This window comes from Macrobrachium nipponense, chromosome 30 (genome assembly GCF_015104395.2).
Source record: "Macrobrachium nipponense isolate FS-2020 chromosome 30, ASM1510439v2, whole genome shotgun sequence".
Classification (NCBI taxonomy): domain Eukaryota; kingdom Metazoa; phylum Arthropoda; class Malacostraca; order Decapoda; family Palaemonidae; genus Macrobrachium; species Macrobrachium nipponense.
Window position 1 is genome coordinate 21,319,200 of NC_087218.1, and position 20,000 is coordinate 21,339,199.

Sequence of the window (20,000 nt, forward strand, 5' to 3'; positions counted from 1 at the left end):
TAATGCAACATTGTTGTCAACAAGGAGGATGGCATTGAGAGGAGTGATTCGTGTGTGCAAGGGGGCCGTGGGGGCAGTGGGGTTGGGGAAGGGGGCGAGTTCAGGAGTATAATAGAACTTATTAAAAAAATAACGAATTGGTAGATGTGGTATGTGCTGGGCATTTCTAGGTGCTCTTGACGGAAAAAATCCTTAACATATTCTGTGCTTGCAATCACTCTGTCCTTAAGTGAAGGTAACCTAAGGCTTACTTTGTATATGTACGCTTTTGTGTTTGCATTAGATCAGCCTGTAATTCTGTGCTTGCAATCACTCTGTCCTTAAGTGAAAGCAATCTAAGGCTTACGTCGTGTGTGTACGTTTGTGTTTGCATTAGATCAGCCTGTAATTCTGTGCTTGCAATCACTCTGTCCTTAAGTGAAAGCAATCTAAGGCTTACGTCGTGTGTGTACGTTTGTGTGTTTGCTTTTTATCAGCCTGTAATTCTCCCGTGTTCCTTTAAGAAAAAAACAAATAGGGAAAGCGTAGGATCTTTGTCCTACTCCCCACAGCTGGTGCGCAAAGCGCTTCATTTGTCAAAGTGCTTTCGTATTGCTGCGAGGTCCCGCGCCTTCGACAGGAGGAAAGCAAGGAAACAAATGACCCACGATGCGTAGTTTGCTAATCCTAGAGGGGTTCATATTGACATTGTTGAAGCTGGATATATTTCACTGTGTGTGCGGAGTGTTTGTTCTCTGTCTCGGTATGATTAAAGCCACGTACAGCTTCCAGGTAATGGCAGCGAGGGTAGAGTCATGCTTTATGGCTTTATCTTATCGGTTTTTATTCTGGCCACCTCCTTATCAGTTGGGTAGATCCCTCCTCCGGATGTTTGCCTTGCTTTAAAAGCAAAATACTTTTGGAGCCTGTGCTCTTTTCTTGTCATAAGGGTAAATGCATACTTAGTGAATGTATACTATCATGAATGTTTCTCAAGAATGAAGACACTCGCCAAGACTCCATCTTATCGTAACTGCTGTAAATTCTTCGCAACTCTGTGTTGAGATGTGAATGGGCTTTATTGCTCTATCGCGTCGTGGCATTTTTTCTTTTTATTTGCTATATTTTCTTGTCAAATTATGAGTCAGAATGCAGCGCATTTTTGTATTCAGGAGGATCAAGCGTGAATCACAGACACTTCCATAAAGGGAATGAAGCTGTTTGCATACCACAAAATTTCCGCTGCATTGCGCTACTCTTTAAATGCAGTGAGTGTGGGAATTGAACAGAATTATTGCAGAATTATTTGTTATCATGGTTGCGAGTACTTAATTATAAAGTCGGGGCGTGATGTTTACTTGAGACCACAGAATTTCATAGTTTTCTCGTAAAAAAGTTTGATGTAACATTTTATTTACAAAAAAATAAAGGCAGTTGGTGATATACGAAATATAAAAAAACGTGCATTTTGAAAAATTCCTGTAATTTTTGTATGAGATCTCAGTGACTGTGATAGATCAGTGTTCGTATAGCATTTATTAAGATGAGTTTTTATAGATTCAAGGAAAGGCCTTGTAAAGCAATTCCGTGTAATAAGCACGCAAGCCGCGAATTGGAGTATGTATGACTGATACGAGCAGTCTTTGGAATGATGAATAACGTTCAAAATAGGGAAAGAAGTTTGAGTTCCAGTGGAAAGAACTAAAACAAATGTTTGTGAGCGTGGAGAATTGAAAATACATGATAGGTAAAGTCCTAAAGATGTAGTGATTCTAATCAATTGATGCTCATAGGCCGTAACGATGGAACTGTATGCCTCAGTAATAGCTGGTTTTAATGAGGAGATCTTGTTTCAGCTACCGTTAAAAGAATTGGAAATGTTCATGAGAGTGGAGTATTAAAAATATATGTTGTGCAAAGTCGTAAAATTGTAGTGATTTGTAGTAATAGATTCTAGTATGTTATAATAAGCAGGTTTGAATGAACTGAGATTTTTTTTATTCTTGGAGAGATTAGGCTTATCAACTGGCAGTGTTATTGGGAAAGGAGAACTGATATCGCAAGAAAGTAAAGTATTTCAACGCTCCTTTTAAGAAATCGAATCAAATGGCCGTATTAAACCCAGAGACCGCAAAAGAGAGAGCGAGAGGATTGTGTAAGTGGCGCCACCTGTAAATCAAGTTGATGTAATGCAGTAAGGCGACAGATTTGACAAGATAATGTTAGTTTTATTTCTGTTTGCGCTTTACCTCTTCTCCTTGATTCGATATTTGCTACATGAACGTGAAAATGTATGGGTGTTTGTGCGTCTTCGAGGCCATCGTCTTTAAGGCTACTGGTGGAGTTACGCGGACATTACCATTGATGATATTGTAATTATATATGTATATATATATATATATATATATATATATATATATATATATATATATATATGTAAGTATGTGTGGGTGTGTTTTATAATATATAATATATATATATATATATATAACACACATATATATACATATATATACTATATATATATATATATATATATATATATATATATATATATATATATATATATATATATATATATACTATAAGCGAATACCATAGGAAAATGATAGTCAGAAATCCAAGCGCTTGGATTTCTGACTATCATTTTCCTGTGGTATTCGCTTATTTAATGAAGTCACGTGCATCTACTGTGATTTTTTTAAAGCATATATAGTGTTACCCTTTGCACTAAGAATTGATAAAATTCAGAGTATGGTTTAATCATTTAGATATAATTTCGTCTGACTTTCCGAATTTCCAGTGTTAAATGGTTTTTTAAGATTATTGTCACGTCTGTGCATTTTGAAAGAAAACCATTAGATACCCTTTAGTTTAGTGAGGCCTAGCAACATACGAAATTGGCTTTAAACTTGAGGATGCTACAACAAATGTCATGTGTAAGGAGAGAGAATTGTATTACCTCAAAGGTGACCTTGCATCACCCGTCATGCCATTTCTTCCTACATTTATTGTTGAAGTTAATGATTAGACGGTTCGTGATTGTTTCTTCCCATCTACTTCGATGCTTTGACAATCTCCTCTGGTACTGTTTTCCCTGAATTATAATTTTACATCCTTGGGGATGTCTGTCCATTGCTTTCTACGGAATAAGAAGTTCCACGTTGGCCGAGTGCATTTCGCGTTCGGCTACCAACCCGGTGGTCCGAAGTTCGATTCTCGGCTTGGCCAACGCGGAACCAGAGGACTTGATTTCTGGTGATAGAAATTCATTTCTCGATACAATGTGGTTCGGATCCCACAATAAGCTGTATGTCCCGTTGCTAGTTAACCAACTGGTTCCTAGTCACGTAAAAATATCTAATCCTTCGGGCCAGCCCTAGGAGAGCTGTTAATCAGCTCAGTGGTCTGGTAAAACTAAGATATAATTTTTCTTTCTACGGAATAAGAATCCATAAACCCGACGTGGGATGCCCATTTCATCAGCCTCCATCTTAAACAGTGAAAAAGGGAATTCCGGCTTTATAAGTCAGTTGCTCTGAATCATCACTGAATTCCTGTAGTGACCGACGCTTTTGTCTCTCATGTTCTAAGGCATAACAATTATATTTTATTCCATAGACGATAAAATGTGTATGCAAGATCTAATATTGAGGTATGTTCATGTGACCTCATCTGGACCGATTTCCGATTAAATCGTAACATTATTTTGGTATGACGTCGGAGTTTCACGGATTGAAGAAGTTTTCAGTAATTTGCTATTTCATTATATGAAACATATTTTCTGGCTTCGGTGTTAATTTTTTAAACAGCTGGGAGTAGATTACAAAGCTCTGTATAGAAAACTGTTAACTGTTTAGGGCACCAAGCAAATCGAGTTACTTAATTTCCTTTTACATTCAAAGTGCTAGTATTTCGAATTTTATTCTTCCGTCGTTTGATAAAACCTTAAAAACAAAACCTATATAACTGTCATTTCCGGGACTTTCCCTTGTACCTGCATCGATATGGTTATCATGACCTCCTCTGCCTCTGGTCATACGCACCACTCCTAAGGATCGAGGGTTATTTCTCCTCGTGGAGCTGGAGATATTAAAAAAAAAAAAAAAAAAAAAAAAAAAGTTCGTTTGTCTTCAAAAGGCACAGGCAGAGGGTTGGAAGTGCATGCTAAAACATTCATGTGCTACACGGCGTTCCAGCTCGACGAGGAGAAGTAATCCACGATTCTTAGGATATGTGCGTATGACCAGAGAAAGAGGAGGTCATGATAACCAAATCGATGTAGGTACAAGGGAGAGTTCCGGTAAATGACAGTTATTTACGTTTTGTTTTTACGGTTTTATTGAATAACGGAAGAATAGAATTCGAAGTACTAGGTCTTCGAATTCAAAAGGAAATTAAGTAACGGTTGACAGTTTTATATACAGAGCTTTGAAATTTATTTCCAGCTCTTAAAAAAAATTAACACCGAAGCCAGAAAATGTTTCATATATTGAAACAGCAAATTACTGAAAACTTTTTCAATTCTTGGAACACTGACGTCATACCAACATCACCACAAAATCAACTAATTTATAAGATAACCGATTTTGTTTACTCTGTACTCCTAAAACTTGAATGTCATGGCCAAAATGGTCCTAATGACTGAATGTCTTTAAGTCTTCTGAACACCGCATTAGGTCAAATTGTTAGTTTTCTTGGTGAAACGTTTTTCGTAACATTTAATTTTGGGTGGACAGTTCCTAACATTTAATTTTGGTTGTACAGTTTCTAACACTGAATATTTGGTTGGGCAATTTCTTACATCTCATTTTGGTTGGGCAACTTCTTGCATTTCATTTCAGTTGTGAAATTTCTAACATTTAGTTTTTGTTTGGGGAATTTCTAACATTTCATTTTTTGTTTGGGGAAGTTCACATTTAATTTTGATCGGGCAATTTCTAACATTTAATTTTGTTGGGTCAATATGTAACATTTAATCTTGGTTGGGCAATTTCTAACATTTAATTTTCTTGGGACTATATCTAACATTTAATTTTGTTTGGACAATTTCTAACATTTAATTTTGTTTGGACAATTTCTAGCATTTAATTTTGGTGGGACAATACCTAACATTTAATTTCAGGTGTGCAATTTCTAACATTTAATTTTTGGGTGGGCAATTTCTAAAATTCAGTTCCGGTTTGGCAATTTCCAACATTTAATTTTGTTTGGGTAATTTCTCAGATGTCATCCGGAATCAAATAAAATTGGTAGAAATAAAAAAAAGGGATAAAATCGGCTTTTGGTCTCAAACCAGCTCTTCATCTGAATTCAAAAGGATGGACGAACAGACCAACATTATAATCGGGCAATATTTCCCGTAAAAGGGAAAAAAAAGAGAGATAAATAAAAAATAAAAAAAAGGGATTATTGACAGCCGCGGTTAGACACAAAACACGTGACTAGCTGGCAACCGGAATTCTCCTCGAGAAGAAGAAGAAGAAGAAGAAGAAGAAGAAGAAGAAATAAGGAAAGGAAGAAAGAGAAGCAGAGACATAAAACGAAGTGGAAGCAGAAAATAATGAAGAAGAAGCAGAAGAGGAAGAAGACGAAGCAGATGAAAGAGAAGCAGAAAGGGAAGAGAGAAAGAGAAGAGAGGCTTCATCCCGGTCGATGAGCGGAGGATGGGAGTTCCCGGATGTAGCACGGGATCTTCATCTACGTGCAACGGGCCGTTAATAAACTCATATTTGGCATCTACACAGCCATCCCATTCGGCGGCATCAAGGCGATGACCCTGATGATCCAAGAATAGGCGAGAGGGCCAAAGGAGATCGATTATTTGTCCCGCCGTGGACGATTTGCTAGCTTTCATTCCTCTCGGACTGAATGCTGTTTGGTTCGTCCAGAAGGGTAGTAGTAGTCTTCTATTCCTCTTCTCTCTCTCCTCTCTCCTCTCCTCTCTCTCGTATTTCTCTCTCTCTCTCTCTCTCTCTCTCTCTCTCTCTCTCTCTGCAGCGCTTGCGTTGTTGATATTTGAAATTAATCTCGCATCTTAAAACAAGATTTGCTTTGATTATTTTCGCTCCAGCGTGACCTAAATGTAATTTGGACAGGAGATTAAACCGAAATATTTTTGTAAACTAGTTAAAATTTTGTCAGGAACCTGTGCAGTTCACTTAAGAAATTGGAAACATCGTTACAAATATTAGATTATATATATTTTTACATTACATGAAATATACATACATATATATATATATTATATATATATGATATATATATATATATATATATGTGTGTGTGTGTGTGTGTGTATGTATATATATATATATATATATATATATATATATATATATATATATCTATATATATTATATATATATATATATATATATATATATATATTTATATATATGTATGTATGTATATATGTATATATTTGATTATTTGTGTCTTCTTACGTACACACACACATTATTCCCGGTCTTTTCTCTCAACACCACAACGAGATCTCCGACGCTAAAAGTCATTCTAGCGACAATATTTGCAAAATGATAATATCCGATCCCATCAGAGGAATTTCCTTTATTAGCCCCTGAATGCCCGGAGTCGCTTAAGTGAATTAGATGCCATTCCATCGCCAAGCTCTGGGGAAAGATACAGATAAAGTGGTATGTGGAAATGGCCTCCATAACCAGTGATATCTGGCGAGTGAAAGAAATTCTGTTGCCCCTCCTATAAACTTATGTTTTATGACGTCGAAAAGTCGCATGGTCTTATAGTCCCCCAAAGATAGGATTAACATGATTTTTTACTGATAGTCGTAGCGCCGCTCTTTGGGCGAAGCGCCTTTGGAAAATGTGGACCTCTGGGGCTGAGGGAATTCTCCGCACTGTGTTCTATAGACCTTGGGACTATTCCAAGGGAGCGAAGAAAAAAAATAATATAAAGGACCAAGAGTAAATAAAAGTTACTGCTGTAAATAAAAGTTGACATCCAGGCAAACGGCATATGTTACAGCGACATTTTGTCTCGTCTCTATAAAAGAGAATATCTCGGTCGTCGTTTATTTTCCTCGTGCTATCTCCCCCTCACATCCTCCTCCTCCTCCTCCTCCTTCTCCTCTTCCTCCTCTTTCTTATTTATTATATTTTTCATTCTTCTGCTCAGCCATAATCGTGACCACCGTTCGACCTGACTCATTTTAGGGGTGGGGGGTGCGGGGGTGGGGGGGGGGGTGAAACTTGCGATTTCAACAGAGATGTGAACTTAGTGGTCAGAAATATTGCTGGACGGGGGTTTCGGAGATAGAGGGTGATGATAAACTAGGTGCTCCTGAAGATTAATAATGTCATCTTATATCATTGAGGAAGGAGTCATTAATCAAAATGATTGTGGACAGATATTAGCGATGAGAGAGGTGTTCCCGACGAGATATGGAAGTGATCTATTAATATCCCATTGGACCCAATCCAGAATGCTTCTTTCTCTTATGGCGACAGCTTTTTTTGAATCACACACATTCACGAGCGCTCACACACACACACACACACACACACACACACACACACATTTATGTGTGTTTATAAATATATGTATAAATATATATATATATATATATATATATATATATATATATGTGTGTGTGTGTGTGTTTGTGTGTGTGTGTGTGTGTGTGTGCGTATAAATATACGTGTGTGTGCGCGCGTGTGTGTGTGTTGTCGTTGTGGGTGTGCGTTATTAAATATACGTAGTGTGCGCGGCGTATGTGTATGTGTGTGTGTGTACATTAGCTTTTACTCAAACAACAAAAATTACAAACTAAAAGAGAAAAAAATCCAGAATGAGGTAAATTGCGTCAGATTGACCCTCGTTATCTTTGGGCGTATGTTGGTGGTCCTCTAGTGAATTATAGATTGGGCCCAATCCTCCTGCGTATAATGGACCTACATATGGCCCTGATAGTTTTGGTAAAAGATATGGGATGGAAACTCTCCCCTTTTTACGGGTGATGGGCGGATCACAGGTTGGTCATTTTCATCCCTTTTTCGGTGAGGAGTTATAGCTGCGTGAGTGTACTGCACGTTACTCTTTGTTTATTGATGGGTTTATTTTCGTATATAATCTTCCCACGGGCGTTGTTTCAAATGAGGAAAGAGACGAATCTAATAAAGCAATAAGACGGAAGGTAGAAGAATATCCGCAATAGTTTTGAAACTTTTTCGGTCAAAATATGACGCTATATGTTTTTCGTCACTCGTTTCCTTGATTATTTCGACTTCGATTTTTACCGACAGCAAATTTTCGCTATAAAATATATACTATATATATATATCTATCTATCATCTATCTATCTATATATATTATATATTATATATATAGATAGATAGATAGATAGATAGAATTAGTAGATATATGTATATATATATATTATATTATATATTAATATTATTATATATATATTAATATTATATATATTACTAATATACTATATATATACACACAAATATATAATCATCACTTTCAGGAGATCATACACGCGGCTGGGCGAGGCTTACACGCCCATTAATAAATACATAGGACCCATATATATATATATATATATATATATATATATATATATATATATATATGATATATATTATATATAACATATATATATATAATACACACATGTATATACATGTGTGTGTGTGTGTGTGTGTAAGTGCACGCACTATTGTGTGCACTCACCTACCCGCGTGTATGACCGTTTTCAGAAATTCTGACTAGTGCTTGAATGTATTGTTATTCTTCCAGTCTTCTCCGCAAGGCCAGGCTTGTATTTTTCCTCTCTCTCTCTCTCTCTCTCTCTCTCTCTCTCTCTCTCTCTCTCTCTCTCTAATCTCTCTCTCCGGAGCCAAATTTTCGATGGCCTTTAAAGGTCAAGGCATTAAGTAACTCTTATCTTAATAGTTTTATTATATCCTACGATAAAGTCTCGTTTAACTTGCATCTTTTGACTTCAATATTTGTTGCCTTTATCTGTTTGTTTGTGTTGCAATAAATAAATAAAGAAGCAAGTGGATATATAAATAAATAAATAAATAATTAAGCAGATAAATTAAATAAAGTAAATTCTTACTGCATTTTACTTGCATCTTTCGACTTCAACTTTATTGGGTTTATCTGTTTGTTTGTGTTGTAATGTAACAAATAAATACATAGATAAATAAATAAGTAAATAAATAAATTAATGAAATTTTTACTACATTTAATTTCCATCCCTTGACTTCAACTACTATGGGTTTATCTGTTTGTTCGTATTATAAAAATTATATTTATACACACACACACATATATATATATATGTGTGTGTGTGTGTGTGTGCGCGCGCGCGCGTGTGTAATTATCAGTAGAAGGATCCATACTAATATTCTTGTCAAGCAGGACGAAATATATTTGTAGAAATATTTACAAAGGTTAAAGTTTTCGTCCATCCCTCTGTGGACTTCTGCATAACTTTTTGGAAAGTTTAAAGCTTTCGTCCATCCTTCTGTGGACAGAAGGATGGACGAAATTTTAAGCTTTGTAAATATTTATAGAAATATATTTCGTCTTGCTAAACAAGAATATTACTGTGGATCCTTCGATTGATAACTGACAAGCACGGTACGGTGTTTTATATTTCATTTGTAAATATCTGAATAAAAATCTTCCTGCATCTCACAGACATCTTTTGACTTCAGAATTTGTGGGCTTATCTGGTTGCGTTGCAAGCATGAAAGTAAGTAAAATAAATAATATAAAGAATGCAAAACTACACGATTTGTGGTTGGCGACTTTCGTCTAGGGTTGTAGCTATTGTTATTGGTTGTACTACTTTATGGCAACTTTTTTTTTTCTCCTCTCAATTTTGTACTTTGTTCCTTTGCCACTTGCACTGTACGTAAGGAAGACTCGAAATATAGAAATAAATAAATAGAAAAGTCACAAAGCTAAACAAAAGGGGAGACCAAACAACATTGAAAGAAAGAAGAAAAGCAAATCTACTCTTGTGAATAAGTCGCTCCATTCGTCTTCTGGCGTTGATTTTCATACCCATTCATATTATTGCTCCCTCCTGGCTCTATAGCAAAATCAATATCTCTCTCTCTCTCTCTCTCTCTCTCTCTCTCTCTCTCTCTCTCTCTCTCTCTCTCTCTCTCTCTCTCTCTCTCTCTGTGGAACACCGCTGTCTTCCCCCTATCGTTGTTATGTACTATTTATTTCTTCGGCGATATTTAGGCCTATCGTGGTTTCAGGATGTTTCCGTCATCTGTGGGATGATTGCGTACACGGAAAAGAAAGGACCAGATATTGCCTATTTCCTTCATAAAAATGCAAGGGAATGATTCATTTTTTATGTACATATAAAGTTGTGAAGTAAGTCTTAGCCATATTCTTGCTGAGTGAAGGGCCCATACAGTTTGTCGTTTTTTCCTTCATAAAAATATAAGTGAATACCTTATATTTTATGCATAGATAATGAAGTCATTCTTTACCTTATTCTTGATGAGTGATAAAACCGAATAGATTGGTCGTTTACAAAAATTCCTTTTCGTCAAGCCAGTACTTTTTAAACTACCGCTTTCTCCATAGCTGCTCTACCCATCCGCAGGGAAGGGGGTTGGTACCGACAGTGCATCTCATTACTTGAGGATCTTTGAAGCGTCCCTTCTAGCTGCAATCCCTTTCGTTCCTTTTAGTCTACCTCCTTTCATATTATCTTTTTTTCATCTTGCCATCGACCCTCTCCTCTTGTACACCTTTCAAACCTACCTACCTCTCTATTTCCTTTGGCCTAAATTCTGTATTCAATCAATCAATAGCTGTTCTAGTTGTTTATCAATAATTTTTATATAATTATTTTTTCATATTATCATCATTTAATCCATATTTATTTTTTTTATTGCATTTTTCCTTAAGCTACCGAATTCCCAAGAACTTACAAGGAATAAAATTTTCCCTGCAATAATTGTACGATTCTAGCCACCAGCTAAATATTTCTCCTCGCCTTTGTGAAAACTCTCTCTCTCTCTCTCTCTCTCTCTCTCTCTCTCTCTCTCTCTCTCTTCCGGACCCAAAGAGAAGAGCAGGAACTGAAATCTCCCTCTTGGACACAGTTTCGAAACTGCACAGTTCACTCTATGCATTATTTAGTGTTTTCGTTCTGCCAAGGCTCTCTCTCTCTCTCTCTCTCTCTCTCTCTCTCTCTCTCTCTCTCTCTCTCTCTCTAGGAACAGCGTTCAAACTTTCCAATTGAACCTATGCTTCATGTGCTGTCCCTCAGTTTTCACCGACATTCAACACCACTCTTTCTTTCTCTCAGTCTCGCGTCTTTCCTCTCTTCCTCTTGAAGTCATCCCTCAGTGGCCTCCTTTTTATTTCCGTTCTTCCGCTGCCCTTTGGATTATCGTTTTCCACTGCTCTCCTCTCTCTCTCTCTCTCTCTCTCCTCTCTCTCTCTCTCTCTCTCTTTTATTTTATTTTATTCATCTCGATGACTTAAGGCAATAGATCCCTAGCGACCGTCTCCTAGAGCCAATATATATATATATATATATATATATATATAATATATATATATATATATATATATATATATATATATATATATATATATATATATATATGTCCTATCCCATGACAACGGGGATATGAAAGTCGTAAACACAAGGCCTCGCTATTCTGTTCTCTCCCCACGACGGCGACTTCTTTTTAGTCGTTCGCTAATCGGCTCGACGATCAGTGGAATCCTGCCAAAACTTGTGTTCACGCGATGTTGTTCTGGTAGCTAATTTTTTATATATATAATTGTGAAATATGGGCATTGTGGGTCTTTTGAATCTTAATTTATTTTTCCCAAGAAGAATATATTTTTACATTGGCAACTGAATTTCCTACCGGTAGCTTATTTTTTCGTACTCGAACGAATGCTCATGATCAATATATATATATATATATATATATATATATATATATATATATATATATATGTGTGTGTGTGTGTGTGTGTTGTGTGTGTGTTTATATAACTGTGTGTGCGCGTGCGCGCGCGAGAAGAGGATTCCTGTAGTATGATCGCTAGCATGCTTATCTACATTGCAATGGATATAATTTCTTATGCAGGACGAGAATAGTTGGGTAGGCATGACCCGATGACAGACAAATAGGCCCACTGTGGGTCTGTAACGTTTGCAGTTAACTATGCACCTAGTCGTTAGTGGACTGTGGTGGTGTAGCAGTTAGGGGGAAAACAAAGGCATGGCCCCAACTGCATATCTGGCGCCTGAGAATAAATAATTGTTTATTTCTAAAAGAAGACTTTATAGCTACTAAGGACATCCATTGAAGTACAGTCACCCTAATGGTATTGCATTGACCTTTATGCAATATTTAGTAGTTTATTGATTTAACTCTTAGGTGGCGTCACGGTAGGTATGGTCATCGACGTCGATGTCCGGAGGTAAGGTCCACTGTTCAGCCAGGGGTGGGCAAATGCTTGATTGATCGAGAGTTTTTATGGCCGACTCATTATAATTAGTTTAATGTATATGATATATATATGTATATATATATATATATATATATATATATATATATAATATATATATATATATATATATAATATATATATATATATATATATATACTTATGTATGCAAATATATCATATACATAGTATATACTTATATGTGTACAAATAAGTTGGAATGTGCAGTCGTGTGTGTTTATCTTTTTTTTTTATGCTTGCAAGGTATCGCTTTTTCTCTTTGAAAATGCCTTCGAGCGAATTTCAAATTATTCACAGTGATCACAGACGCTATTTCCCACTCGGTCTCGGTCTCCATTCTCTCTCTCCTCCCACTCCACCTGAGAAACAATATCCATATCCCTCCCTCCTTACTTATTCATGTTTAAAATTTATCAAATAAGGTCTCATTGCTATGCATTCCTTACGACAACCTGGTTCTAATCCTATGGTTGCAGAGCATGTGGCAAGTGGTACTGAATCAAGCATATCCCCCCCCCCCTTACTTATTCATACTTGAAATTTACCAATTAAGGTCTCATTGTTTTGCATTCCTTATGACAACCTGGTTCCAATCCTATGGTTTCAGAACATGTGTAGGAAATGACACTGATTAAAGTCAGATGTTGCAGAAACTGTAAAGGCTGTTTGGTGCTACAGTAAATAAGATATTAGGACAGTGTTTCGCTTATCGCAGTCAGTCTTTCTTTTTTTCATTCCTGGAAGTGTTCCAGTAAATCGATTTTAGTGTAAGAGCACACACATCAACATTCTTACAAGGCCAATTTCTAATTTTTGTGATACCTAATCTAATATTCATAGCAAGGAATACTTCGAGGTAGAGACTCTTCAAACTGTCATGGAAAATGCCAGTGATGAGAATTTATTACCTGTTTTTTTATACATTACAAATTTGTTTTTATTGTTAAACCATAACATGTTACGCAAACTGTGTGCGTAGCTTTCTCGTGTTCTCGGAAGTATATAAAGAAAATAAAGAAACGACATGAAAGACATTTCCTGTTATGAAATGGGAGTCCCTGCACCAGAGATACACTTACCCAAAGATATTGTCAATTGCAAGTGATATAAATCTGGAAAATAAAATGGAAAACACTGATGTACAATATCATGTTTGCTTCAAGTCGATGGTTAGATTATACGTCTTTGATAATTTATTGCACCACTAGATTATTTTCTCTAGTCATTTCTCAAATTTATCGTTTTCTCTCTTGCTCATGTGATCATCTTTTCCAACCGTTTCAATTTAATCCGTCCAAAATTCTTTCGTAATCTCGTTCGTTCTTCCGTGCTTTCAGGTAACTGCGCTGACCAAATTTCAAACGAAGTGCAAGAGAAAGAACGCAATCTTCCAGCTGTATGCAGGTAAGCTTCGTTATTCATATTTTGCCTGTCTTTGCATTAAATCACCTTCCCCAAACCTTTTAACGTCTATGATCATAGTAGCAGCGGCTACATTTTATAAAATGGTAGTATACAATCCTCTGTAATTAATAAAATATTAATGGATCTTGTTTGTCCGCCCCGGGTGTGGCTGGGTAGGTAGGGGATCAGGAGGTCAGGGGAGACATGACACATCCACCATCCTCCTGCAAACCTGTTTGTCGGCCCCGGGTGGGGGCGGAGTTAGGTAGGGGATCGGGAGGGTATGGGAGACATGACAGGCAGCGCCGGGTTCCAGCGCAGCGTATCGCGCGCCTTCAAGCTCGTTCAATATAGTTTAGAAGAATAGAAGAATGTTCATAACCGTCTGAAATAATTTGCGAAACAGTACTCGGAAAAAATGTGTACTTTTACCCTGAGTATCGATGGTTGACACAAGGTAATCTGTAAGCTGTATCTTTATTCAAGCAACGTTCTATAGAGCCTTGATATTCTCCGAAGACTAAGAACTAATTGGTTATAAGATCCTATCGAATAACTTCTTTTCTTTGGTGGGCCTTACTTTCACTTTGTCTTTTCTTGTATCCTTTTTTTTTTAACGAGTTCCAATTTAATTATTCGTGGTCTGAAGATAGTTGTTAATTGAGCCTATCTTGCAAAGATTTGCTTGAATTTAATGCATGTTATTGTCACTTAATATTATTCATACCCTTTCTTCTATCATATTTTTTTCTATATCGTTACATGTCATACAACTGCTTAGGGAATTATTGTGTAGCAAATATATCATCGAAAAACATTGCGTTTCTTATCATTGCAAGTCGAAAGAAATCACAATGAGTTTCTAATTACTTTTGCATATTTAAATAGAATTGCCTTGATAGAAAAGAAAATGCGCAATGTTCAGTACAGTCAAATTAAAATAGCTGCTTATGACACCTGTCAATCTTGAGTTTATAACGGCCACAACTTCGCGAAGGATGCATAAGAATGAAGTTAATGTCACCTGTTAAAAGAGTTAATTAAAACGTCTTCCCTCAAGGGAAATCTCCCAAGGTTCTTTGAACTCAACTGCAAAACCCCCAGGATGTGGAATTCTGTGGAATTCTGCGTTGCTTTGCCAGGTGTATTTTCTTCAGTGAATACACAATTTGATTGTTATATAATCTTATTTGTACTTTAGCTGTTAGCTTGGACGAACAGATCTTCAGGTTTTCTCTGCGATCTGTAAGGTCAATAAATGTAATTGCATGTATATATATATATATATATATATTTATATATATATGTGTGTGTGTGTGTGTGTGTGTGTGTGTGTGTGTGTATAATATATAATATGATGATATATATATAGATATATATATGATATATAGAGGTGATATATATACATATGTATATTATATGTATATACATATATACATACATACATATATATATATATATATATATATATATATATATATATATATATTTATATACACACACACATATATATTATATAATATATATATGTTGTGTCGTGTGTGTGTGTGTATTTTTATCACATCACCGTGATTCATATACATGCATTAAGCTACAAATGTCCTCGGAACTAATATATTTTCATAAATATTAAATGAAAGGGGATTTTTTTGTTGATTATAATTTCGTCCACTCGTGGATTCGAACCAACGGACAGAGGAGCAATCAGAACTTCAGTGGTGTCACCGACTTGGCCAACAAGTGTCGGTAACATCACTGAAGTCCTGGTTTCTCCTCTGTCCACTTGTTCGAATACACGAGAGGACGAAATTATTATAAACTAAAATATTCCCCTTCGGTTAACATATATGAAAATATATTAATTCCGATGTAGACCGAATTGGATATTAAAGGACATTTGTAGCTGAATGCAATATTATATAAATATAAATATGTATATGTGTGTGCGTGTATATGTATATGTATGTATGTGTATTAAGTGCTAGATGTTTATTCACGAAACTTAGAAACTGGGTCAAGGCCACTTGACAATCGATTGACAATTGTCAAGTTCAGGGAATCATTACCAAAAGGGAGGATGTTAGAAATAACTGACCTACACAGGGTAAGCAGTTCTTTATACTCTTTCTTTTTCTTCTTTTTAATTCTAAAATAAGTAATGGACGCGATCGCGCTCAATTTGAGCTATTCCTGGAATCGAAAACCTAATCAGAGTTCTTTTTTTTTTAACTTTAAATTTTGCATCTAAAAATTGTGAATGATTATTGTCTGGGAGACAGCTAAGAAAAGGGGAATGTATATTGCTGTCTGTGGACAGAAAAGTTTAGAAGTCTATGTCTATATCCTCGGTTTTGTCGACAGCAACAATGAAATAACTTATTTTCCGAGCAAATTTAGTCCCATTAGTACCTTAAATGTTAATGTAAAGTCATTTCAATTGTATTACCTTACATTTTGGTAACTAAATGACTGTCTTTGAGCAACGTAATAAGAACGTCATCAATTGTATGTATATGACATAAATCTCCCTTTTCTTTGAGTCTTCTCGTTTTCCAATAAGAGAGGGAAATTCTCTCTGACTAGGCACCATTTCTCCCGATTCTTTTTCTACCAGCCGTTATATTTCGTGCCAGCCCACTGGATCGCATTCTTGTCTCTCGCCAATCCTTCCAGTGTCTGTTATAATCTAATTCGCACCCTGGTGCACGCGAAGGCTGGCCGATATTAAGCATAAATCAAGAGTAATGCCGGCGCTGTATTCCACGAGGCACACACACACACACAGAGGTCCTTCTGAATTCAAGGGGGAGGATGGGATGGGGGTGTGGGGGGGGGGTCTCATTTTGCTTCTCGGAATGTCCCGGATATCGCCGTCTCATAAGCTTTCTCTCTTCCCCCCTCCCCCCCACCCCCACTCTCGGGCACTGAAGGGCGCCATTGAGTAGAATGATAGAGAAAACCAGGTTACTGCTTCCAAATCGCAGATTTTCGCATTCCGTTAGGCCTCAGGGTGTTACACTGGGGATGCATACAGGTGAGGGGATGATACGGGAGATTTTTTATTTGGCTCGGTATTACCTGTCTTCTATTTTGACCCCCCCCCACCCCCCCCCCCCTTTTTTTTTTAGGTGTTGTCTACGTAAATTTCTCGTATATTTTTTTTACATTAGAGTATTACTTTGGTTCTTTATTGAGTATTATTTGAGTAGATTTTTACTTTTCTTTTACTCTCAGATAGTTTTTGTGTATTGTTTTGGTCGATTTTTGTGGCTCGTATACTATTTTATTTCTCGGGCGGTTTTTTTTTTTTCTTTCTTTTTGTTAGAAATAAACAGTACGAAAATATTTGGCAAGATAACTCGCGCAGTTCGACGGCAAAAAAGTTGCGCTTTAATTGCATATCGAAGAACGAAAGCAAAACAGATGTAATAAAACAAACGTTTACTATTATGCGGAAGTTGTCCTTGTAAGTGCTGCTTTACTAGAACATCTATGGAACGTTTTCCATCAAGCAAATCGTATATGAACGCATTTGTTAGTATATGAATGAATTTGATAGTATATGAACGAATATAATAGTATGTGAATGGGTATGATAATATATGAATGAATCTGATATTATGTGAAGGAATTTGATAGTATGTGAATGAATATGATACTATATAGTATATGAATGACTGATAGTATATTAGTATATGTATGAATTTGATAGTATGTGAACGATTTTTATAGCATGTGGATGAATTTAGTATTTTATAAATAAATTTTATAGTATATGAACGAATTTGATAGTATGTGAATGATATGATAGTATATGAATGAATTTGGTAGTAAATAAATGAATTTAATAGTCTATTAACGAATATGATAGCATGTGAATAAATTTGATAGTTTGTGAATGAATTTGTTGGTATGAATGACTATTATAGTACATGAACGAATTTGATATCATGTGAATGAATTTGATAGTATGTGAATGAATATGTTAGTATAAGAATGAATTTTATAGCGAATGAATATGATAGTATGTGAATGAATTTGATAGTATTTGAATGAATATGTTAGGATTAGAATGAATTTGATAGTGAATGAATATGGTAGTATGTGAATGACTATGATAGTATAAGAATGAATTTGGTATGAATTAATAGATAGCCTCTGTGAATGAATATGATAGTATTTGATGAAAATGGTTGTTTAAGACTGTATATGGTATTGAAGAATATGAGAATATGCGAATGGACTATGTAGTATATAAGGAATGAATCTGATAGTGAATGAATGAAAATAATATATAAATAAATTTGATAGTACATGAATAAATTTGTAGTATATGAATGAATTTGATGGTATGTGAACGATTTTTATAGTATGTAAATGAATATGTGTGTATAAGAATGAATTTGGTATTGAATGAATATGATAGTATGTGAATGACTATGATAGTATAAGAATGAATTTGGTATTGAATTAATATGATAGCTTGTGAATGAATATGATAGTATGTGAATGAAAATGTTTAAGACTGTATATGGTATTGAATGAATATGATAATATGCGAATGACTATGATAGTATAAGAATGAATTTGATATTGAATGAATATGATAGTATGTGAATGAATATGGTAGTATAAGATTGTATTTGGTATTGAATGAATATGATAGTATGTGAATGAAAATGTTTAAGACTGAAAATGGTATTGAATGAATATGATAATATGCGAATGACTACGATAGTATAAGAATGAATTTGATATTGAATGAATATGATAGTATGTGAATGACTATGATAGTATGTAAATGACTATGTTAGTATAAGAATAGATTTTATATTGAATGAATATTACAACATGTGAATGAATGTGAAGCAGCGAGGGCAGCAGCAACTTGGTTGCAAGGCACGTGCAGTACATGCATGATATTGCAACTCCACTCTTCTTACGTGTTGCAGAGACTTGCAATCGATGAGACCTTGTTGAGTCAGCTTCTTACATTCGAAACCCGGATTGTAGTGGAGTAATCGAATTCACATTTTGTTTTTGCCACAAGGATGTGGGTGATATATATTTTTTTAATTCGAATTTAAACATTTCTAACAAAGCGAATGGGTAGACTTAAAGAGGAGATCTCCTTTAGTTCGGAAGCGTTGGTTATATTCTTTTATTTTTCACTATTGTAGAAGGTGCATGTATTTTTGTTATGGCCATATAATCTTCTTTTTAAGACAAGATGCTCAACGAAAATTGTAAGTGTTTCTGATTTCAGTATTGCAGCTTGTACATATTTTATTTTATGTTCTCTAATGCATTCCATGGTCTTCTTGTCTTTAAATTAGTTTAAATTAAATAATAGTAACTGCAGAGAAGGTATAGATAGATACCTTTATTATTATTATTATTATTATTAAGATAAACCATATTTATATGGAACAATCCCACAGGGGCCATTGACTTGAAATTCTTTAAGCTTCTGAAGAATATGTACTCATTAGAGAGAAGTAATAGCAGGTACGTACTGGGAAATACAACACAGCTGAATATCTACCTGATTCATGTTGTTGCATCATATATAATTATTATTATTATTATTATTAATTATTATTTATTAGTTAGTAGTAGTAGTAGTAGTAGTAGTAGTAGTAGTAGTAGTAGTATTCACACAATGAACTCTATTCATAAGGAAATGTTCACAGGGACCGTTGACTTGAAATTCAAGCTTCAAAAATATGGTGTTCTTTAGGAACGTTTCAGAGGAGGTCAAGGGAAATATTGGAAGAAGGGATTACGAAAAAAGAAAAAAAAAATAGTAAATGATAAAAATGCATTAAAACTACAAGGAGGATAGCATTCTTAATTTTTCTTCAACTTCATTCTTCATGATGAAATGAAGCTCGCACAACATTATTGCCACGATTCTCTCAGTCACTCGGTAGGTGTGACAATGACAAGTCTTCCGAAAACTCGTTACTCTTCGCACATCGCAAAAGTAAACAGGCACGAATAAAATCGCAAACGTCTCGTGATAACCAATTAACTATTAATTTCGTAAATTCTCCCCTAAAGTTTTCTGATTGTTATCACCAGTTGTAGATTACAGG

At 35.4% G+C, this 20,000-nt stretch overlaps 1 protein-coding gene across 1 annotated transcript in view; it reads right to left on the reverse strand.

Annotated features, from left to right (window-relative positions):
- LOC135202362 (uncharacterized) overlaps positions 1-20,000 on the reverse strand; it is a 348,084-nt gene that overhangs the window by 284,300 nt on the left and 43,784 nt on the right.